Source organism: Dysidea avara, chromosome 11 (genome assembly GCF_963678975.1).
Source record: "Dysidea avara chromosome 11, odDysAvar1.4, whole genome shotgun sequence".
NCBI classification, from domain to species: domain Eukaryota; kingdom Metazoa; phylum Porifera; class Demospongiae; order Dictyoceratida; family Dysideidae; genus Dysidea; species Dysidea avara.
The window spans coordinates 2148767-2174519 of NC_089282.1; the positions used below are offsets into that span (position 1 = coordinate 2148767).

General features: G+C 38.0%; 1 protein-coding gene and 2 long non-coding RNA genes across 3 annotated transcripts in view; 1 reads left to right on the plus strand and 2 right to left on the minus strand.

The window, feature by feature from the left end:
- The window catches only part of LOC136239084 (uncharacterized), a 26667-nt gene extending 2817 nt beyond the window's left edge, over positions 1 to 23850 (minus strand). The window contains exon 1 of the mRNA XM_066029822.1: positions 22824 to 23850. The gene's annotated coding sequence lies outside the window, so the exon portion shown is untranslated. The remainder of the gene's footprint in view (positions 1 to 22823) is intronic.
- Positions 452 to 4387, plus strand: LOC136238685 (uncharacterized). The gene is made up of 3 exons (XR_010693159.1): positions 452 to 805; positions 2648 to 2725; positions 4252 to 4387. It is a non-coding gene; the product is annotated as an uncharacterized lncRNA (long non-coding RNA).
- Positions 4381 to 7631, minus strand: LOC136238684 (uncharacterized). The gene is made up of 3 exons (XR_010693158.1): positions 7533 to 7631; positions 4552 to 4597; positions 4381 to 4505 (listed from the first exon to the last, which is right to left on the minus strand). It is a non-coding gene; the product is annotated as an uncharacterized lncRNA (long non-coding RNA).
- Positions 23851 to 25753: the final 1903 nt, after the last annotated feature.

Here is a 25753-nt window from a genome sequence, read left to right on the forward strand (position 1 = left end):
GAGAACACGTCTGGCCAACATTATAAGGCTGTCCACCAGTAAACCACTGACTCTTGCCAAGCCAGGTCCTTCAGAAGGCCTGAAACCGCCATTTGAGCACTCCACACCACCCAGAAAAGACGTGTGTAAAAACCAGCCTCGTGTAGTTGGTAATGTCTGTAGTTGCTGCTGCTGTGTTCCCTTGAGCAAGTAATTGACACTCACATTGCTTTGGTTTATTCAACTGTTAACTGTTGAAGCAAGATGTAAATGAGAATACCATGTCTCACAAAAAAGGATTGAACCAGTGCAGGAAAATTCCCTTAAAGGCAGTACTACCTATAGTATACATACATTGCAGGAGACTGTACCCATACCCTCGGGGATGAAATTAAGCTGTGGACACATAAGCTCCCATATGAACCACACCCATATTGTGAGGCTGACTCTTCCTCACCCTGCTTCTCCATTACCCACAATCATGTACATTTTTTGGCAATCTCTAATAGTACACACACTCACCTCGTATGTACTATTAGAGACTTTTAATTGCTGTAACAAATGACGCGATAAAACTATTGTATTTTTATTATTATTGTGTTATAGTAGTTATTACATCATTTGATAACAGTACGGTACTTATGGTGCTCATTCTGGCCGAGGTTTTGGCACACTGGTATACTTCCTTGCAAAAGCGCCACTAAATTGTGCAGCAAGCGCACATTCTTGACTGAGAAATATTTGTTTCTATTAGCGCCACCGGTGACACGGAAGCCATTCTGGGAGTGAAGACATCGCATCGCCTAGCAGAAAACTCTGTTTCAAGGTACCCTTTTCCTGTTTTATATTGCGTTCGTGTATGGTAAGGGGTGACACTAGTAGTGAGGTGATATTCGAGCATAGATTATATAATTCTGTAATCTGTGATTCGAGATACGCCTTGCTGTAAGTAGATCGACGATATGGTTAAACAACATTAACAATTATAATAGACTTGTGAAGCAGGGCATATCTTGTAACTTCACAATTACTAGTAGTTTACACTCAGTTGAGCTGTGGGTTTGAAATTTTCGTTAGAGCCTTTAGACTAAGAAGGGCCAATTCACTTTATTATTATTGATTCGTTGGATGCTAATTCTTTTTAAAAGTCTCAAGAGAGCCTTACAACCTACAACACCGGTTTATGCATTGTTTTGTTGATTCAAATTAACACTTTTAAAATTTTGCTCAGACTTTTCTGGTGGTCTTGTCCCCAGCCACACTTAGTGGAATTTTAAAACATTTTCATTTAGCAGAATTTTTACTTGACTGCTGCTTACCTTACCAGCGGGTTAAACTTTCATGGATTGACTGCTATCCACTAAAATTTGATCCCTTCAAAATTTGCAGCTCCACTGAAATGTCATGTGTAAAAACAGCCTTCACTTATTCTGTCTTGTAGAATTCTGATTGCAGGTTTCTTACAATCCTTAGGTAGTATGATTCTAACTTTTAACAAACATAAAATTAATGAGAAGACCAGTCTGACGTCCCACATGGCTGAGAGTAAATGTGGGTTTCAGGCTAGAATGGCAACACACAAGCACAACTTGTCCAATGTCTGTGCGATAGTAATTCAGCATAAATGGTACCACACCATTCAGTGAAATGTAGTTCTCCACCTACGTACCAGTGAATTTCCCAACTGTTGTGGAGTGTACTATAAACAATTATACACTGAGAATAGACACTACAAGAGTCTCTAATACTAATATGTTTCCAGTATCATCATCATACAATATGATAGTACTGTATAATAGGGACTACAAAGGTGTGGGCTTGGCCCATGAAAAAACATCACCAGCCTCAATTTTCTCTGACGACAATTAGGTAGTATTTGTTAGGTAAAACTAAACCCAAACAAGCTTTCAGATCAATCCAAACTGCTTTCAACGAGTTGCTATGGAAATGGAATTTTCTACTCACTGACTGACTGACTCTGATGCCTTCAGAAAGTGTAACTCGATAACAGGTAAGGCTATGGGCTTGATTTTTTTTTGCTGTTCGGTGCCTTTTGGCTTACCGCAGTATGTACAATGTATTCTTCATGGACTTACAGTGTCCTCCTTTGTGTCCCATTCATCTTGGCTGACAGCAAAAAGTGTCTATTTGGTGGTAGAATATCTGGCTTCCCTTAATAACGGGGAAAACTTCATAGTGGCTACTTTGGTTTGCACAATCCCTAAAAATTTGACAATAGCACCAGGTTGGTACATTTATTTCCTAATTTTTCGGCCAGACATGAATGGAATTACATGTAATTTATTTCTGCTGATTTTTTAGGGAATCTATGGTATTATAACTTTTTATTGTTTTACTATGATTTATTATCGTCAAGAGTACATACGTAATAATGCTTATTATGTACTCTTGTTATCGTGCACTACTCCAGCTTGTTTCAGTACTTTTTATTGGTGTGCTATGATATACTCTAGTTGATAATTCCAATTTATTGTGTACTTGTCATTGTTATCATTGCCTTCCTGGGTAGTAGTTATGTTCAGCCCGGTGACCCTTCCAACATAGGTGCCCTATTTGTAAAAATTGTAGTATGATCTATAATGTGTGGCTTGTAATAGGTTCCTTCTTATGTGAACGAATAGTACGGTATCTTATCATGCTACACTAGATTGATGCTGCAACCAAGATATTATTCATCCATCTCTACATAACAAGAAGCCAATTGACAATGATGATACCTACCTAAGTGAGTGTTAATTGATCAAGTTAACTTGTCTGTTAACTCTATATACACTTACATCCACATACCAGAACCTCACAACATGTATATGTACAGTAGGCTTTCCAAATTAGCACATTGTAACCCACTATTACCTTAGTAAATTCACTTACAGTCCATAGTTGAGTCCATCCACTCCCTGCCTACAAGTCCAAAAGTTTATCTACCAACAAGGTTATACATCGACACACCAAACCGACAGTTTGTGCCCAGAGGTATGACATGAAATAAGTGCCTTCAGAAAGGATTGCATACTTAGAACTTTTTAAACTGCAAAAAGTAATGTCGTAACAGTCTTTGAAGGATTTTAAGGCTCTCTGAACACTGTTTACTTCATTATAAGTAGTGCTCTTCCCTGGTGGCTGCTTATCCTCCATTTCATGTAGAGTTCATACTATTATGGGGAAGGGGGGGGGGGAGTATTCTGTAGGTGTCAATTATCCTAATGCCTACCAGTGATGCCACGATATATTGTATACGTGTGATAGAAGCCATTGCATGATGATTGCGATAGAGAAAAATCAAATTATGTAGTGAAAAGTGACTTGATATATTTTGTAAATAAAAAATTATGAGGATATTTCTCTGGCAATATGTGGTGATGCCTAAAACACAAGTGTCAACTTTGTCAAATCATTGTAAATCGATTGAATAAAACTTGTCCTGTGAAAGCATTAACATATTCAATTCATTTAATACATCATGCCTATCATGATATACAGTAAATCCCATGTTATTGTGACATTAAAATTTTCACCTTGTGGGATCACTACTACCTACAGTGTACATGTGTTGGTTGGTCAGGCTTTTGCTCAGTTTATAGCTACAAAGATTGTTGTAGGGCAGCTTCAATAAGCAACCCATTGGAGGTACTACCATATAGCCTAAATATTTCGAGGTTGAACAATGTTGCTAAAATAAAAATTTTGTGGATTTGCAAACACTCCCAAAATGTATTAGACTATATGGAGGTCTAAATAATTCAAGGCTAAAATTTTTGCTGATATACCCCAAAACTACGAATTCAGCAAAAAATTTCCCCCTCGTAATATTTAGGTTGTACAGTATCAACACTCAAAGTGTTAAAGTGATATCCTACAGATTTCAGTGTTTTACTGAAATACTTCATGCCATTGCATAACTTAACAGATTCCCATCTGTACAGGCTATACTGAAGTAGGATACTCCCCCTATAATGTTCTGAATTCTCGACGTTAATTGTCACAAGACAATAGACTGATTACACCACTGAATTTAGCACAAGAAAAGTTTTCGATTGGTACATAGTTTGTAGTACCACCCCTTCAAAACAAGCTCTCTATATAAGCCTTATGGTGCTCATGAAAACGTCATACCTCTATACCAGTTGTGGGTCATTTTATGAGAAAGATGCTGTTTGGTCACACTTAGGTGACTTAAGAGTCAGTGCTTGAAAATCCACTGTGTCATGCATACATACATTTGTACACATATGTATGCTTACTTTATTATAGGTTTCTTTCATGGGATACACCCAATAACAATGGCTACTTGATTACTTTGACACTACATAATATGATCAAAGATACACGTTGAACTAGTTCCACCCAAGATGAATATTTGTGATATGACACACTTTATTACTTTGCGACATAGTCATAGATGTATGCATACAATGTATATTTTTTTACACTTGTTAATCTATTGTATATCATTTATATCTCTTATAAAAGGTTTATAACTCCTTCAACTTTATCACTAGCATTTCCTGCAAGAAAAGGTATTCAGAACTAAACAAAATTATCATTCCTTACTTTGAGTTGCTGTTCCTCTGTTAAACACTGGAACTTGTGGAGTGTTCTATGCAAAAACCATTCAAAGAATAAATCAGTAAGTCTATGAAAACTTTAATGAGGGAAATTACACTTAAGTTGTACTAAATTAATTAGAATATATATCAGGAAAGGGCATTTTTGTACACACTTCTGACTTAAGATGACATACAATATCAAAGGAAAGGATGTATTTCTTTAACTGAAAATGTTGAAAAAAATTACAGAATAGTTCTGATCTTGAATTTACCACCTTTTGTAATTCTTGTATCCACTGTGCTAGGGATGCAGAACTCTGAAATTTCGATCACACTGTAAATAATAATAATCTAGCCTATATAGTAATGAAGGTAAACGGTAGTATTAGTAGGAACCACTAAGAAGTAGGCATGGCCCATGAAAAAACATCACAAAAACTAGCCTCACCTTTTCCAGACAATGGTGAGGCAGTACTGGTTAGACAAAACTAAGCCCAATCAAGCTTTGAGATTAACCCAATATGCTTCAATAAGTGCTACAGAATTTTTAAAAATTAACAGAGTTTTCTAGCGAGTAACTGACTGACTGATGCCTTCAGACAAGCGTAACTTGATAATGGCTAAGGATACAGGCTTCACTGTTCGATGTCACTTTAGTCTGAGAGGTGCCTTTTGGCATACCGCAGTACGTACAATGGATTCTTCATGCACTTACCAGTGTCCTCCTTTGTGTCCCATTCATCTTTGCTGACAGTGAAGTGTCAATTTGGTAGTAGCATGTGATGGCTTCTCTTCGTAATGGAAATCGTCCATATCATTCATTTAGGCTATTTGATTGCAGAGGTGCTTTCAAACAGTTCTTGATTCGTAATGCTATGTAATGGGTTGAACATAGCTGTATAATGGATACTTCACTTTTCAGACAATTATTGATAGCTAGGGCGCTCAGCACCATTTCTTTCGTTTTATGCAGTATGAGTGGTTATAATAATTTTATTACAAAACAGTTAAGGTAGCAGTCAGTCACCTTTTACGAAGCCTTGGAAACGTGAAGCCATATGTCTTGCCACAAGAATCCATTAGTTGTGTCATGTAATTAGTTTTTGCATAATATTAAAATGGCCACTCTGCATGGTAAGGGCCAGAGCTTTGCAACAAGAAGATTGTTGTTGTTCTGTAAAATTTATTATAGAAGACACCCCTAAAAGTAAGTAGAATAACAGATGCCTTGTTTAAGAAAGTTCGTGTCACTTGCACGAAACTTTTGGCAGTATTCATCACCTGTGGTTTAGGATGGTATGCTAGAGAGCTTATACACTTTCTGCATCAGTTTATTCTTGTATACTAGTGAGGGAGACTTGTGTAATATGAGTGATGAGTAGTAGGCGGCGGCATGTCAAGGAAAAATTTATTTGTACTGCCTGTCGATGTTATAGTGGCTTTTGGCTCCTTTTGAACGTTTTGACATCAGCTAGTGTTGTTTCTACTTGGCATAGTGTTAAATGGTGTTCACTACATACTGCATAAAACTATTGGAGAATAGATCGTAGATGAGTTTGCCTTTAATACACCAAGAGTTTTGCGTGAAGTGACGCCGAAAGAATTTTTGCATGCTCCTACAATGACCTCATAATTTAACTCTCAACAAGTCACCACCATGAACGTTAGCATAGAAATAGTATAAGAATTGATGTATCGCCTGGTGTTGAGTTCTTGTGCATACTGCATACATGGTTAGACAAGCTCGCAGCGGAGTTTTGAAAATACACACTTCAGACCGGAAGTTCAGGTGACTGCCACCTGAACAAACAAGTATGGAATTTTCAACTAGAGTAGGGAGCATAGCACATCGATAAAAAGTACTGAAACAAGCTAGAGCAGTGTACAATATTAAATTACAGTAAAACAATAATTAGTGTTATATACCTGCTGTGCTTAAGATACCACAAAGAAGAGCACAGCAGAGATATAACACTTCTTATTGATTTAATATTGTGCACTATATATATAGCTACTCAAACTTGTTTCCGTACTTTTTATCAATGTGCTATGGTCTCTACTACAGTTGAAAACTCCAAATTGTTGTGTACTTGTGGTTACATAGTAATTGTCTATTCACTAGTTTATCTAATTGTGACCAGATCTGTAAAAACCAAACACAATCATGGGGAGATGAGGTGGCCACTGTAAGATGGGTTATCTCAGCAGCAAATGACCAAATGCACACTGTATGGCTACAACTACTGTGTTAGTCCCCCCTGTCGAAAGATGGAACATCTTGGCAGGTGGCCACTGTAAGATGAGTCATCTTAGCGGCAAAGGACCAAATGTATGCTCTGTATGGCTATAACTACTGTGTTGGTCCCCCTGTCGAAAGATGGAACATCTTGGCAGGTGGCCACTGTAAGATGAGTCATCTTAGCGGCAAAGGACCAAATGTATGCTCTGTATGGCTATAACTACTGTGCTGGTCCCCCTGTCGAAAGATGGAACATCTTGGCAGGTGGCCACTGTAAGATGAGTCATCTTAGCAGCAAAGGACCAAATGTATGCTCAGTATGGCTATAACTACCGTGTCGGTCCCCCTGTCGAAAGATGGAACATCTTGGCAGGTGGCCACTGTAAGATGAGTCATCTTAGCGGCAAAGGACCAAATGTATGCCCTGTATGGTTATAACTACCGTGTTGGTCCCCCTGTCGAAAGATGGAACATCTTGGCAGGTGGCCACTGTAAGATGAGTCATCTTAGCGGCAAAGGACCAAATGTATGCTCTGTATGGCTAAACTATTGTGTTGTGGGAACTAAAATACACTGATAAATGATGCACAAAGAGTTTAATCTAGGTTTTACGAAAGTTTAAGGCTTAGGTTCTTACCCCCGTAGTACAGCACTGGAAAGAATATGTAGTTGTGGCGTGGTAGGCCTACTTTTTTCACAGATCAGAGTAGTCCACACGAGACTAGTTGTGGTACATTATATCTCACCATTTATTGAATTCCCTGGGCAAGTACTTGTTCTCCGCGGTATAATATTGTCCATAGACCAACGAATATTTCTTCTTGCTTCATGGTAGTCACGTGCAGACAGTGGCCGGCGCAAAATCACGTTTCACCATTCACTTCGCACGCCCCATAACCAGATTGCAGCATTAGCTATATAGCTAACTATGTGAAATAGCTAGCAATTGTATCATATAGCTACTGGTTTATTCACAGTCCCTATTCGCTGCCATGGATGGTGAAGAAGGCAGCTGTTCTCATTCTGAGCAAAGACGTACCCCCACATTTCGAAGAAATACACGAGAGGAAAAACGCTCAATGAGAAATTCTCGTGCAAGGCGTCTTCGTAAAATGAAGCTGAAAAAGCGAATGGAAACTTCCCTGGCAGAATTACACGAGGAAAACGCTGATCTTAGGCGTCAAGTTAAAACCACTCAAACAGAAATGGATAAGGCAAAGAGTCAAATTGTTACTTTGAAGTGCATGTCAAGAACCTTTTGGGAGCGTTGGAGGTGGGAAGCAGAAAAGAGGAAAGAAGAATTCATAAGCAGCAGAAAATTCGGTAGTAGGCCATTAAGTGACAAACTCAGCCATGATATTCATGAAATCGATCCACTGTTACTGACCAATCCAAGTGGAAGGCAGGAAAACCACTACCTTGGTCGTGGTAGTTTTGGTATTGTAACACTGAAAATTTACCGAGGTATTTATGCTGCTGTAAAGCAAATGTATGTCAAGACTGCGGTACAAGATATTATAAATGAAGCCAAAATGCTGGCATGCCTTTGTCATCCATTTCTGCCCTTTTTGTTAGGAGTGTGTACATCAACAGAACCTTTTAAGATAGTCATGCAGTTTCATGGCTTATTTGGTAGTGAGCTTCCTTACTCAACCACACTGAGGCGAGAGTTAGACCAACGTCATCTTGGCTTGAGTGATGCTGACTGGATCAGTGCTTGTGTGCAAATATTGGAAGCATTTGATTATTTGCACAACACAGTTGAGATTATTCATAATGATGCAACTGGTACCAATGTGCTACTGGGCAGTCCAACAACACTTCCATTGGAATCCTCATCACCTGTGTGCCAGGCTGGAACAGGAAGGTATCAAATACTTGTAATTGACGGAAAGCAACCAAGGCAAAACTGGGTAATTTTCTTTATTTAAGTGCACGTGAACAAGTTGAATATCAGCGCCAAAATTTCCCCAAATTGCTCCAGAAGTTGTGGAGGGTGGAAAAAGGCAGTCGACATTTAGTGACATGTACTCTGTTGGAGGAATACTATACCAAATTGCCGAGAGTGACTGCATTTCTTGCAGCTCATCAAAAAAAGCACTTTTATCAATTGCAGAGAAATGCCGAAATGTGCAATATTTAAAGCGATTAACTGCAAAGCAAGCAATGCAACAGTTACAAGACAGTGTAGTGGACTCAGCAGAGTAAGTATGTTCTAGATATTATTATTAAGTGTAATTCATTATTTGTAAGCATTGACAAGTCAGTTTCAGTCTATTTAGTAAACGCACTTCCTAGAGTCTCTCTGCTCAGCCAATTGTAGCTATCAAACACTTTCTATACAGATGTACTCATTTGCACGATATAGTTAGTGATTGAATCTAGCTCAGTGCAGCATTAGATCTACCTATTTTCTCCTCCTCACTGTACATTCTCTGCAACACTACATAATAACCCCCACATAATAAACTCGCAAATCTGAAAGGATTTTTATCCGTATTCAAATACATTTTTCATTCGTCGAATCCAAAATTCTATTCAAGAATTGAATATAATTTTGGATTCATTGAATGCCAAATTATATTCTGAGGCCAAAATGGATAATGATATCATGCACTGAATGGCAATTATACTCAATAATTCAATAGAATTTGCTATCCGTAAATGTAATTCGGCATTAATTTTAATGAAACCAAATGGCCATAGGCCCATAGCCACATTGCTGGATTGGGTCTTGTTTATCCACTATTTTTCATTACTTTGCGGCCAATACTAATTATATCCAGCAGTACTGACCTAGCATATAATCACAGTGCATCATTTGTTGCACTAGAAAGGAATTCATAATTATGATTATGTTTCCATATAACTTCAGCCTCATGGTTATGCATCTATACATGGTGAACGGGGTTCTGATTTGAAAAGAAGTTCTATTGTGCATTTTGTCACATGATTTGAAAAGAATTTCTGTTGTGTCTGCTACTGTGCTGTGTTGGTATGCTGTGAGGACACACCAGCTGCCATGAAGAGACATGACACTGCATGGGTCTGTTCCTTTCACACAAATTATCTTAGGTATACAACACATACACAGGTCAGTGTTGGGCGTAACACGTTATTTTAGTAACGTGTTATATAATATTATTACTTAATACAGTAACAAAGTAGAAAAGCATTTCCCTAGCACATTATTTGTTTCATTGGTTTTAGCTAGATATTTATATGGCTGTTACCATGCAACCTTCAGAAAAAGTCACTAAAAATGATTGATCTTTATGAACTAATACCTCTGTCTTAAGCTCAGCAGGAGCTCAGTTATAAGTGCCAAAGGTATGTGGTGCTTATGAGTTCCTGGCTCAGGTATACATAGATCCCTATACACTAACTTTAATGTTTCGCCTCTGATACATGCAAAGCTTACTCAACAGATTATTGTAGGTTTAGTCATCAACAGGCTTTGATTTATGTCAACATCACCAGTGACCAGAGACATGAAGTGCACCGGCAAGAAAAATTCATTTAATACCTATGCATGTAGACCTATAAACTACCAGGAATAGTGTCTTTTGTCAGGCCAGCATTGCTGTGTTTTGTGTTATATATATGACTGAGAGTGACATGAGGTGCATGTTTGTCTAGATGGTTTACTATAGCTATATGGGCTGGGTGCATATTTAACATTAGCCGACCAATATTTTTTGCTGATGCCAAAGCCATCAACAAGTTAGTCTGGTTATCAAGGATGTTTATGATCTTACATAATAAAGCAATTGACAGTGGGGTTACTGGTCAATAATGAGCAACACCTTAATGACCTAAGCTATTCAGTAGAGTGATTTGAATGGAAGTAAATGCTTTAGTGTAGTCTGTCAGGTCAGTGTTGGGCGTAAATAACAGCTGCAATGATGATGATGCATGTAACTGAGGTGTATGTTTGTCTCTTACTGAAGATGGTTGGCTATGTGCAGTGTATTAAGACTGACCAACCTATATTATAGTAATAGTTAATCTTCTCTTTTATGAATTGATTCTGCCCAATGTGGCATCTAAGCAAACATCAATATTATTGTTATAAATTAAACTATTATTAATAGGTTTTCTAGTGTTACAACAAACATTATTGTATACAATTACAAGTTGTGGGAACGCATTAATTATAGGATTTCCACTAAAGGTAGTTGCCACTATGTATTTGAAATCTAGGTTTGTGAATGTAGCATTGACTTAGTAGTGGTTAAGAAACTGTTTGGCAACTCCTTCTTGGCAACCATCTTTACTCGTTGACAACATTTGAGCTAATTTGCTTTATAACCACAAATTGAACTCTCTGCCTTATTGACCCATACAAATTGATACAACAGATCTCTTGTAGGTAATATAGACTGGGCAATATGGTAATGTTGTGTGCCATTTATACTTCAGGTAGTGTCCTGTATTTTATACAAGATGAACACACAACTTGAAGTGGCATTTTTAAGGTTTGCGTAACTATACATGTATGTGTAAATGCTTCTTGGTAGTTATACCACCTTCTAAGCAAGCAACAATTTAAATTGTTACTGGTTGATTTGAGATAAGGGGTGCATGTAGCCGGCATTGATGTATATTTTGTACTCAGTAGTGAGGTACACAGATCACCCTTCAGTGATCTTCTTGATACATGCTAAAGCCAACAGCAGGTTAAAAGTAATCATCAACTATAAAGTGTTTATAACTTTGGCTGCATGATGAAGCCATCAACAGCTGGGTTGATACTTGGTCAAAAGTCTACAAATTACACCAAGGGTGAATGACCTAAGCTATAATTAGCCACCAATTATACTCTGAATCCACTTTAGTGCTGTCAGTCAGGCTAGAGCATTTGCTTGGCTGCTGCTATGTGTAAATAACACCTGTGTAGTGATATCTACCACCCTTGGTGCAGATATGGTGAATACCATCCAGTAAAATCATCAACTTTATGCACGTGATGCCCAGCTCAGCTTATGAGTGATAAACATTTTACACACAAGCACTACACTCACACAGACACATTGTAACACACAAACCAGACAAGCAAATGATACACACATGTATACAGTCACGTGCAGTCGTGCACACAGAGACAGGATATACATACACATATGCACATGCACTATCCAGTATTGTACACTTGTACACTCACACAAAATAGATGGCTACACAGACTTAATTGCCTACCACTACACACATAAAACTATAATAGTATTATACTATGTACTACACTTTTGTTTTCATTGTTAGTGAAGCAAACTTGAAAAACATCCCTATGCTTGCTTGGTCATTTACGCAACTTTGCATGGTGCTTGAACTCCTGTATACTAACTTGTTGACATGCAGGTATTTAATTTATAACCACTAATTGAATCTATCTGTCTGGTTGGCACATACAATAATGTGTTTTTCCTGTAGGTCTCCAATATACATAGACTGAGTAATACATTTGTTTATATATCACTATAGCTGCTTAGCCTCAGATATAATGTCCTTGTTGTATAAATTCTATCCAAGATGCACACACAACTTGAAGTGACATTTTTAAGTTGTCATGGTGATGTATCATGACTGAAGATGTATACCGCTTCCTATCAAATAGTGACCATGCTGTAAACAGGTGAAGACACTGTATAAATAAACAAATGCCTGAAAGGTAATTCACATGTCTCTGATGGCTAGATAGATACAATTTTCCTGTGTGGTAGATTGTGTAGCTGCATATAGCTTTATTTGTAATATCTAAGCAATGCCATTCACATACTGATAAATTAAATGCTTCTTGGTAGTTATGCCACCTTCTAAGCAAGCAGCAATTGAACTTGTTAGTGGTCGATTTTTGAGATATAGCATGCAGTGTGGATATAGCCAGCAGTGATGTGGTACACAGATCACTTTTCAGATGCATGCCAAAGCCAGCAGCAAGTATTTGGCTGATGAAGCCATCAACAATAGGGCTGGTACTTGGTCAAGCCTATAATTACACCCAGGGTGAATGACCTAAGCTATTAGCCACCAAAGTATATGCTCTGAATCCACTTTAGTGCTGTCAGTCTGGCTAGAGCGTTTGCTTGGCTGCTGTTAAGTATGTGTAAATAACACTTGATATGGTGGGTATACTGTCCATGCAGTAGTGTCAACTTTTATGTACATGCCAGCTCAGCTTATGACTATGAGTTTTATTATAAATATTAATATTATTTTGTTCATTTCACACACACACACACACACACACACACACACACACACACACACACACACACACACACACACACACACACACACACACACACACACACACACACACACACACACACACACACACACACACACACACACACACACACACACACATTCTAACACACTCACAGACAGATAACTGTCATCCTAAATGCCTGCATGATCACTGGTTGACAGAAAGTACATATTATGATCTTCAGTTATGCATCAACCATGAGTCCATATATATGCACATGTGTATGTAACCATAACCAATGTCACTTCAAGTTGTTGAGGCTGGCGATGGAGCAGTGCATAAAATAGTACACAGTTATATTGTCCAATCTATCAGATTATCACCTATAGGAGAAAGGAAAGTATTTTATTGTATGTCAGATAGTTTTAATTAGTGGTTATACAATGCAATCAAATCTTGAATAGATGGTTGCCAAGCAGGAGTTCAAACACCAAAGTTGCTATAGAAACACGCAAGTATAGGGATGTTCTTCAAGTTTGCTCCACTAGCAGTGAAAACAAAAGGGTGCTTTATAGTTTTTTTTTTTTTTTTTTCTACATGTGTGTAGTGGTGTGCATGGTGAGTGTACAATACGTTATTATGCATGTGCATATGTGTACAGTCTATTATGTGTGTATCAGTCTGTATGCAGTTTGAGAAATTAAATTAATCAGTCAAAGGTTAGGGAGTTTTAAAACATGTCAATATACAAGTTGGTTATCCAAGTCAGTTCCTTTTATTCACATCATGTTCTGATGGTGGCCTATTTTATATAATCACTAAGGATTGATTATGGCTTGTAGGACTGGATACTGATACATTAGGATCTTTTCAGCAAGTGTTTCAGTGACTAATAAACTTATTCCTGCCTACAACATGTACTACATTCTTGAAGCCATATCTTCACCTATGAATAAGCTATTTTCACTCTGTCTGTGCCAATTGGTAGGTCTATAGATGGTAAACCTGTGTCTCTAAGTTTCATTTCAATCCAAGGAACTGTAAGTCTGTGAGACACTTCGAAAAACATACAAATTTGTATGGGAACCAATGTGTGGTTTAGAAAATATGTACTCCAGACATTGCCAATCCTTAATTAAATTCCTCATGCCTAAATAAAGTGGTCTATTATTGTACATTGCTATTACCACATAGGTTGCTTGGAAAAGAATCCATTACCAAGGGCGTAGGCAGGGGGGGATTCAGATGGTTCGGACAAACCCCCCTTTCAGAAGCAGATTTTAAAAAAAATTAAAAATCACACCAAATCTTACAGCCCTGGAGCTCTCCGGTAGCTACTTTCCAACTGGCGCTCCTCTGTACTACTCTTGAGGGTCACATCACATTAATGCTGAACCCTGCAAATCATATCTATTGCATCACGTGATCACTTGCGCACGTGACGAATGTCGCAAGTGAAACGGCGAAGGACAGTTCAGTGATTGGTTGAGACATATTACAAGCTTAAGGCAGTAGCTACTAAACTTGAGTGGTCGAGTTATACATGTATCAGGTTAGCACGAACTGTGAATTGTTGATGTATACTTACCTGATGAATTGTTTGTTTATTTATTACATGTTGTGGTCACGTGATGTCTCGAACATATTGGAGTACAAGCCAAGTCTGAAGTTATTGACCATCAACAGGAGGACCGGCCGAGAATAATGTATATAGCTGGAAAGAAGTATTGCCGACTAAGGGACTCAAGTGTGGAGGGCTTCCGTGTGCCAGGAAATTGAAGTTGGCTGTCAGTATGCTGTCTGGAAGTGAAGATTAGTTAGTATTACAATAGGTTTATAGTTTCTATAAGCTGCATAAACAGCAGTGTGTAGGTTTTAGCTAGTTAGATGCACAAACATCTTTTAATGTTACTGCCTAAGGGCACATTTTGTGTATGCAAAATTTTCATTCAAACGTGGTCTAGGGGAAGCACCCAGGCCTTCCCCTTAAGACATTCCAGTTACTTTAAATCCAAACCCCCTTCAAAATATTCCTGGCTACGCCCCTGATTACATTGACATTCCATTACCATCACACACACACACAAACACACAGTAGCTAAAGTCTTTGAGCAGGCTGTAGGACCAGGTGTCCTACAGACCTTCAGCACTTGTGCTGTAAAGCATTAATAAATAAATAATAAATAAAACACACCACACACAGATAGACAGACACACACTCACACTACTACACTACACACACAAACCAAGCAAAGCCTATGATAGCATTGCAGAACACAGCTATTGCCATCCAGTAAGCCAGTTCAAAAGCCTGCATCTTGTGCAGACAAAACTGGGTGGGCTGCTTCCCAGTTGAAAAATCAGGTCACCAGGTGCCCATGTAAACAGCTGAGTATATTGGAGCAATGTGAGCAGGGGTTTATCTAGGGGGTGGGACACAGGCCCCCCTGGGTTAGCTATTGCCTTCCATGGGTTTATACCTATAGCCTTGACAAATGGAAAGGTTTAATTGATCCCAAAGTTGTATAATTGGCATCACGGTAAAATTTCACAAAAATTGAGTATATTTACACCTAAATGTTCCTGGGGGAACTTCCCCTGGACCTCCTTAGAATCCAAAGCGGCTTACTTTGCCCACCTAGCTTAATATTCTGGATTGAGCCAAAGATTCTTGCTGAAGTAAGCAACAACAGCAAGTTGGCATAACTGGGCATCAAACCTGAAAACTCTCAATTACTGGGATGGTGCTTTAGCCACTTAGCTATGCTGCCTCACAACACACTCAGGTGCGTGCATACACACACTACGCAGACACATGCATCACAGCTAATCTCATCTAGGACTAACAATCATCAAGAATGACTGTCCAAGTCTTATGGGTAGAAGCCTGGGAACCCAAGCTTCCACAATATGACCTTAGGATGAGACAAAGAAAGAGTGGCATTTATTTCCTTAGTGGATGCTTAGTTTGTTGCTCAAGAAAAAAGAACTGGCTATCATGGAGTCCAACCTAGTGCACCATGCAGGGGAGGTTGGACATACTCATGTGAGCTGTACATTTCATGGGTAATAAATCTTCGTTTAGAGACAATTTTTTTCAAACTATAGTGCATTTAAATATTTATGCTTTTTTAAACCCAGCCCAACTTGGTAAAAAAAATCGTTGATTGGTGCTTATGCATTTTCTGTGAACAAGTGATTGATCCATAGATAATACAGTATAAATAGGTATTCACAGCAGTGGTGTTCTCATATGAACTACACAATAGGTTGTCTAAGTTTTATAGGGCAGCTTGAACGATTTCATCAGTTTACAGACAATAACTAAATTAAGCAATGTTTTCATCAAAGTGACAAAACAACACTAACTTTAGTAAAATCATAATAGAGTTGCTCACTGCTCTAATATATTAGACTATCCCGATTTTACCACAAATGTTTATTAATAATTACAGAGGAATGCAGTAAGGAAAAATAATGGTATCATGTATAGCACAGCACAAATATACAATACAGCATTAAAAATGTTTCTCTACAATGAATCCAGTCCCAAATGCCACACAGTAGCTACAGCGAACGAGGCGCTCGCCCACAGCTGGCAAAATACTGGCAATGGTTGCATGCCTGGTTTACTGAAATTGTTTTCAGAAAAGTGTGTGTGTGTGTGTGTGTGTGTGTGTGTGTGTGTGTGTGTGTGTTTGTATGTATGTATGTATGTATGTATGTATGTATGTATGTATGTATGTATGTATGTATGTATGTATGTATGTATGTATGTATGTATGTATGTATGTATGTATGTATGTATGCATGCATGCATGCATGTATGTATGTATGTATGTATGTATGTATACATGTACGTATGTATGAATGTTTCTTTGTCTGTCTACACCCGCACTTATGCAACAAAGTAGCTTAATGATAAAAAGTAGCCATTGGGAATGCTTATAGACCCTGTAGTAAACTTTGGCACAGGTAAGCTTTGGTTCAAAGGTGGTTTCTTTTCCCCATAAAAAGAACAGGTGTAGCAACTCTCTATGAACACTGTGAGTGGCCTTCCCAATGGGCTTTTCAGGTGTTTAACAACCAAAAGACACCATTGTAGGCCCATAGACTCCCAGGAAAAGCATATCTTTTTGACTTGAAAGTGGGCGTGATCAGTGCAAATGAATAAATTAATAATGAAAAGCATCCTAGAGGCTTTGTTGTTAGAATTTGTGGAAAATAATATAATAGACAAACTATAATGAAACAGTTGAGAAGATACTTCCGTGTGTATTATGAAGTTTGTTACAATACGCATCCTTGGCAGTACACAGCAATGTAATTGGGAATTATAAGGTATTCATAAATAATATTAAGAATTACAACACTACAAAATGACTAAGTAATTGATAACTCTAGCATATCAACTTGTAACAGATAGAAAATGAAGGAAAAATTACTCCAGAAACATGAAAAAATCAATCTAGTTCCTTTCGACCTCCCATCACGCTCAAGTATGAAGGAGCTTCCAAACAAAGTTCACAAGAATGGAGATTGACCACACAGTAGTGTGGTCAAATCCATTTACACATAGGATATTCCATTTACAAGATTCACATCTTTGAATGCATGCATGTAGTGAGAGCCACTATAGTGGTGTTCACTTTTAATGGAACGCTTTCTTTACAAATCTTGGGGCCAAAGGGAATAAATTATGCAGATGATCACTTCTCTGAGACAAAGTAAAATGTGTGGACTGCATAAAGTGTGCATGGCAAATGCATTGCTGTTTACTGTTACAATGTGTTACATGAAAATTATTTTCATCAATTTTGTCAGAAAAAAGTTTAGAAAAAATATATTAAGCATAGTCCAAATATGTTGCAACCTCCTGTTACCCCTAATTTTGCATACTGATTATCAAAGCTTACATGAAATTGCAGACAAACTATGTAATTAATCAAAAAGTAAAAGTAGTGTGTTGCAGACCTCTTCTGCAGCCATGATATGAAGCTGGCGAAAAGGTACATCTTGGGCTTAAGCAATGGAAAATAGTGAAGTAATCAGGCCCATAATATTACCCACATTAAGTTATGTTTGGCTGAACTAAGGCATCAGGTAGTAAGTTGATTAGTAGAAATTCATAGACAATTTTTAAAATTCTGTAGAAATACTGTAGACATTTGTTGGAAAGTGTTTGGGATTGTTAAGAATTATTTTGGTTGACTATGGAACCACTATTGCGAAGACCCAAACCTCCATGATCCCTATACCGGAAGACTTTTGGAGGCCACTACTACAGAATCTCATAAACTATTTTACGCAAGGTAATGGAAGGTATATGATCACAATTTAAATGTCTAGTGACATCAAGAGTACATAATATTTATATGTGGGAGAGTATTTAACTTGAATGCATTCACCAAACACCCTGTGTAAAGTAACAGCTCAGCCTTTTGTGAGAACAAAGGTTTTGCCCTCATCAACACAAATCAACAGTTCTCTATTTCCAGTGAAGGTGATGATTTGATGAAAGGTGAACTTTGGTGAACTTTACACAGGGTGTTTGTACAGGCCATACTGAGTGTTAGATACTCTCCCCATATAAATATTATGTACTCTAGGTTACATGTTAAAAATAAAAATTTAAAATACCTTGATCTTTATGAAAACTTTGATATCAACTTATTCATATACTCAAGAGGAGTTCGAAAAAATCATTCTTTAATTCCAGTAGATCAAAGGAAACAAAAATTATGTTGTTTGTTTGCATCGCATTGAAGCAATAGTAGGTGATCAATTTTTCTTCATTGATTTCGTCTTTTGTGGTGAAAAGGTAAGAGAAGGAAAAACTTACCCAGCAATGGATTCCCCTTATCATGGCAAACGTAATGGTGAAAATTTTAACTCTGTATACCATTGTGTTCATAAGTTACAACTGTTTTAGTAAGCAGCTGTAATTTACTTTCTCTAACTTGCTATACACATTGATCTTTCTGTTGCTGGGCTATAAATCCAGGATATATGAGGCTGCAACTTCATGTCACAGCATACACTTGGATAAGTATATATATATATATATATATATATATATATATAGCCAAGAGTTCATAATATACATACTAAGGAGAGTATCCTACTCTCATATACCCCTGTAGAAAGGCGCATCGTGAAGTTATGACGTAAGACTTCTGAGTTCGCCCGTTTTTCTTTGTATAATTAATGATGTCATTAGTTGAACATGGTATCGATTGAACGCGTGCCTACCAACGTCGCTAGTAACCAAATTAACTCCAGCTCTAAGCGTTTCTCACCCAACTACAATCGTTCCTTCATGGGTTAAGACCGCTTCGTAGGCGTTTCTTACTAGGCCATTCGCGAATACGGCTATCCTGAGCGTCGCAAGTATGAAACGGTGCTAACGATTCTTGCACTATTACGGCTTCCTGTACGTCACAAACCACAACATCTTGTCGTTACGTCATAACTTCACGATACGCCTTTCTACAGGGGTATATGAGAGTAGGATACTCTCCTTAGTATATATATTATGAACTCTTGATATAGCTAAGTATTTAATACAATGGAATTTGAAAAATGTGTCAGATCTTGCCAGGTAAAGTATTTGATCTCTCAGCATGCACGTATGGAAATGTAGACACTAATACCTGTGCAGTGATCTGTCCTTTAAAATTACCTATTTTCTCTTTGCACAGAAATCAGCTCAAGTGGCTCCCTTGTGAGGTAAAGCTGAAGGAGGGGTTAGCTACCTTGTCGAAGACTGAGTTGAGGTAATGGATGGATACAAGCTGAGACACAAGCATAGATAGTGTGTTGCAGGCTTTTATTTTTACTACAAGCTAAATGTATTATTCACTCCGAGTAGCCTCGCGAGACTATACACTAAACCATAACCACCCCGATTAAACAACAGTGCAGTACTAGCCAAACAAAACGTGTCAACTTACTAAAAACGTAATTTCTTCGCCTCAAGTAGAGCGGTAAAATGCCGTAGACGATCAGGAAGAAGTCTCACTTGCATGTTCCACTAGGTTCCAATCTACACCGCAAGCGCCATCAAGCGCACTGGATAAACGCGCAGTGGCCCTGGCTAATTGTGGGAATAACTTTCATAGCGCTAGTTGCGTGCTTCCTCAAAGATTACGTGGAGATGAACTGACAAATAGCAGATGTGAGTGTTGTAGTGATGTCTTTACAATGTAAGGAAAAGGGTCATTCTTGTAATAGAAGTTTCGATAGATGTTGGTGTGTTTGAAGACCCCTCAAGAATTTACGGATAATGACTCTGAGTTCACTGATCGCTTAGAAAGACGACATCAACAAGTGATATAGAAGTACAAAGTGGTTGGCCCACAAGATCCAACTAGGACGAAGGTATACTCGAGAGATATAGTCTTAGTGTGATTTACTGCGTGAGCAGCTTTTGAGGAAGTGCTTTTTTGTGAAAATGTACGGGATTTCCGATAGTCGATCATTAAAAAAAAAAGTTTGAGTTGCCGCGATTTTGGGGTAATGATTTAAGTACATAATTGACACTTATCAGGCTCTTTAGTAGAGTATGTTGGTGGTGGTGGAAGTGAAGGCATAATTGGGCTTTGTCCCCAAACTATCACTGCCTATTATTAAACAAACAGAACTGTTATCATTATAGTTGTGTTATATCACACATACCCATCACATACACACGCACATACACGCACACACACAAAAAGCATTCAACTGCTGTATACATGTACAATTGTACCTACCTATAAAAACACTGGGAGGACAGCTGTGTACTACTCAGGTCTTCAATTAATACATACTCACATTACTGAATTGTTTACATGGGGTAACTGGAGAAGCAGGGTGAGGAAGAGTCAGCCTCACAATATGGGTGTGGTTCATATGGGAGCTTATGTGTCCACAGCTTAATTTCATCCCCGAGGGTATGGGTACAGTCTCCTGCAATGTATGTATACTATAGGTAGTACTGCCTTTAAGGGAATTTTCCTGCACTGGTTCAATCCTTTTTTGTGAGACATGGTATTCTCATTTACATCTTGCTTCAACAGTTAACAGTTGAATAAACCAAAGCAATGTGAGTGTCAATTACTTGCTCAAGGGAACACAGCAGCAGCAACTACAGACATTACCAAACATTGAATCTGGAACCACATCATCATAACTTAATTCTCATGCATCATATACATGAAGGCTAACCATTAATTGTTATCTACTATATACAAACTCTTTAAAAGCTTATGGTCTGCACTGTGTGGAGTGAGAAAATGTACAGTAAGGTCAAGAGATGATCCTCAGATTAGTGCTCTGCGATATATCAGTAATACCGTTTATCGAAATAAATGTGACTGGATTTTGGAAAAACGATCCAAATCGCACATTAGAAGTTTCGAGATAAACGGTTTTAAAGAATTGAAGCCAGCATAACTCTCCAAGGATAGCAAGCACGCGTATGAAATTTACACAAAAGATGCATCAATCTGTTACCTTTCAAGCCACTTCCAGTACTTGTAGCTGCTTGTACAGTTTCCCGCCAAATAAGATAGAAAATCTGAGCAGTTGGACGAGCGAAGTAGTATCACGAGTGCTCACAAAGGGGTGGAGGCTGGGGGGGTGGAGGCTGGGGGGGGGGGGGGGGTGGAGGTGGGGAGGGCAAAAGTTAGACCTCAAAATGGAGGCAGACCACGATTGGAGTCCAGACACCAGATTACAGGGCTGTGCTGGCTCCTTAGTGGCTGATGTGTAGCAAAATCAGCAGAGAACACGTCTGGCCAACATTATAAGGCTGTCCACCAGTAAACCACTGACTCTTGCCAAGCCAGGTCCTTCAGAAGGCCTGAAACCGCCATTTGAGCACTCCACACCACCCAGAAAAGACGTGTGTAAAAACCAGCCTCGTGTAGTTTGAGTAGTGCTGAGGGTCAAAACTTGTAGTACGATAGTGTAGCTATCCACTGGTGGTGTTAGTTTGATTTTGCCTGATGTGCAATTTGGATCGGTTCTGTAAAATCTGGTCACAAATTATCATAACTGATTATCATACCATGACAGCCTTTGATAACCGATATATCGAAATACCGGTATATCAATGAATACCAGTATAGGATTGCTTTTAACCCAGCCTTTGGTGTTTAATTATCCAATTTGTTGATGGTTTAGCAGACACGCCCTAAACAAAAATTTGAGGTTGTCACATTACAACACATGCTTACTTGTACTGAACTATATAAAATTTTGGTTTTTGGGATGATACCGCTTCATACTAGGCCCAAGAAATGATGCAATAGTTACCGGCAATAACAAGCTAACTATATACCGATATACCGCAATATTTTCCTGTTACTAATACCGGTTATTCAAATTTCAATGCCGCCGAGCTCTACTACAGATACAATAATCTATGCAATTCCCAAGTAACTACACTTTCTGAGTTGGGATCTGGTATTATTGCTGAATTTCAACTTGTTTCTATATCTACTTAAATAGCACTGATAAGTTATCACGTGTCAAGCCTTGTACATACTAGGTGATGTATCACATCCTAGTAAAATCCTGCATTGAATCACAGAAATAAAGTTTATTGGGATGCTAGAATTGTAATGGCTAGTTATTTGCTTACAAGTCCTAGCTATAGCAACAGTAAACAAAATATTAGCCAAACACTAGAATCTTAGGTAAGCAATCACATCACTGTAATTGATTCAGTTCTCACCAGCCAGCACCTATAACTGGAAGAGTGAAATTCATCATGCAGTGATAAGAAACACAAAATACCTTTAGAATTTGGTGTTTTATGAACTTATAATAGTCATTTACGTACCATTTGCATGACCACCAATGCAAGAACAACAAGTGCCATCTCATACAGCTACCACTTTATACCAGCTGCTCAACTTGTGACTCCTCTCAATGCTCCACTAAAAGGATTGCTAGCTCTGCAGCATAGCTAGCTTTTTATAGGATTGTGCGTTCTCTGTATAGATCCATATATGGTCTCTTTTATTCAAGTTTTGAAGAAATGCACTCTAGTACTGATCTAACACCGTTGGGTACAAACATATAGCTTTTCCTCAGCATTCAGAATATTTCACATGTATTTAAGGTTTCCTGACCAGATTACATGATATCAGTATTCCAATATTCATAGTTGGGGGTAACTATATATCATCATAGTAACTTGTAACTATAGGAATAACTGTCCAAAATATCAATAGTCACATATAGTAACTAGTTACATAACAACTAGATTAAAAGCTTCAATTTTTGCACCATATACATGCTATAGCATCAGCCATGTTACATAGACTCTTTCTGTGTGCGGTTCTAAGCTTGAGTAACCAGCTCTGAACTGAAGTGGCCACTGAATTATTATTTTCAGGAAATGTACACAAGTACAATTATCTTCTACCCTTGCTAAGGCATATCAAAGTATATAGACACATGTAGAAACTACACTTGCACCAATAAAACTTTTTTTGATTGTACAAGTACACATGTGTATCCAAGGTTAGGTTCCTCTGATTGGTTGAATGTCTGGCTTCCTAGGGATTATATTTTATATCAAGTAAGGTCTGTAGGATCATTAATGAAAATGTACCTGTCACTTCTTGGCTACCAGCTGGTACAAGATGATGAAACATCTTACAAAATCAAGAATATAATTACTATGTAACTAGCTGTGGTCCTGCACAACCTGAGGATGTAGGCACAAACTACACCCACATCACATGACAGATTATATTTCAGTACTGGAATGGAAAAGAATTTAAAATGTCATAAACATAGGACAGTGGTACTGATATAGCTAAATAAAGTTTATACAGGCCGGGTCTACTTCCTTGGTCTGGTCACTTAACTGATCATATAGATCAAATGCCTCAAGGTATTCTAAATTAATTTTTGCTGTTGTATAATAAATTATAGTCATGGTCATGTTTATTGGTAGGCCATGCACATATTACTTTATTACATGTAAAATAGTTTGCATTGATAGCAATTCTGTTAAAATTGCAATCACTATAAAAATAGCATTAATTTGTAGCTAGAAAGCTTTTCTAATGTATAGAGAAAAACAATTGGATAGTTCTAAAACTTGCTTTGTGCATTGTTTGGATTGATAATGGTTTAATTTAGTACTAAAAATTGATAAAGAAAAATTCTATCTAACTACACAGGGGCGGATCCAGACTTATAGAAAGGGGGGGTCAAAAATAAACTGAGGTACTACATTGTCTCTGGTTTGATAAGGTGAGACCAAAAAAAAAAAAAGGTCACAGCCAGCTGACAATAGTTGCCCACCTCACCAACCACGCATTTATAGATGATAAAGTACATAAAAATCCTTAAATAGCTCACTACACACTGTTCTAATACTGTGACTGCTTTATTAGAGTGACTGCTCTATTAGAGTATCTCGATCTTTTGGAATACTAAAAATTTTTGGAGGGGGCCCTTTGACCCCCTGTATCCGTCCCTGCTACACACAAGTATGTTCTAATTGAATTATTTAAAATATCTATGAGCTTCATTTACGGCCTTTCTAACTGATAATTAATATGTTTCTTGTCTTGTGAAATTCAGTTTCAGGTGTAAGTGGAGTATATTGAGGAGTTATTGCTCATCACACTATGTACCATGCTAATTTTCTGGAGTTTTGCTAGTAAATAACTAACCATGACACTGAAAAGTTAGAATTGCTATACAGTATTGCTATAGTCCAACATGTATTTCTAAATCTACTGTCAATGCAAGCATTTTGCTGTGCATTTCTGACATTCTCAGAAAAGATGCGGGAAGTGGACCAGAAATATCATCAATCAGAGTGGCTTATCTAATCAAATCATCATCACACAAGTGACCTGTATCTTGTTGCAATGGTTTGTACATACCAAACTATAAGTCACCTAAAATGTATGCATATGTATCAGCAGCTTTAACAGAATGGTTGGCAGCTATATCTGTACATAGATCACTACCAAATTGTTTTGTGATTCATCAAACTTTAGGTAGTCACAACAAACATTTATTGTTTACAGTGGATAAGAAATGAAAGTTGGGATACTTTTGAAAAAATATAAGCATTAATTATGCTCTACTGCTGGTGCCTTTCTTGGGCTTCTGACATGAAAATGACTTCAGTTGTGTGTATTTTTTGTAATGGTAGCTATTCCAGGTAAACTGCCAGTACTAATAAGAAATGAAATACGTATATGCAGTTTGCCTGATGTCAACCTTGCCTTCCACTTTTATATCTGGCTCATACATACAGTGCAAGTGACTCCATATAACTGAAATACATACCTGCTACCTGTATTCCAGATGGCTTAACAAATATTGCTGTACACCCCAGATGGTTTACTTATGTAATGAAAATAGATTCAGCAGATTCAACACTGTACAGAAGATTCAGCTGGAAGGTAATGTTACATATTGTGTACAGGTCCAAGGCAGTTGATCATGACCTGTCAAGGTAAGATAGGCACGTGCAGCCCAAACTATGCTTGCATGTATATATACACCAAACATGGCAGGAAAATAGAAAAAAAATAAACTATTTGCATTTGATTGCTGTATACGTACATGGTCATATGCATGCCATCCTCTAGAAAAGGTGGTCTGGCCATAAAGATTAGCCTACCCATGGTCAGTTGACAGGGCTACCTGCACAGTACACATGCAGCTATCTCCACCTGTAGCAGTGCTGGGCAGATGCATGATGTCACAGATCCTTGTGGGGGTGGGCAGAACTAT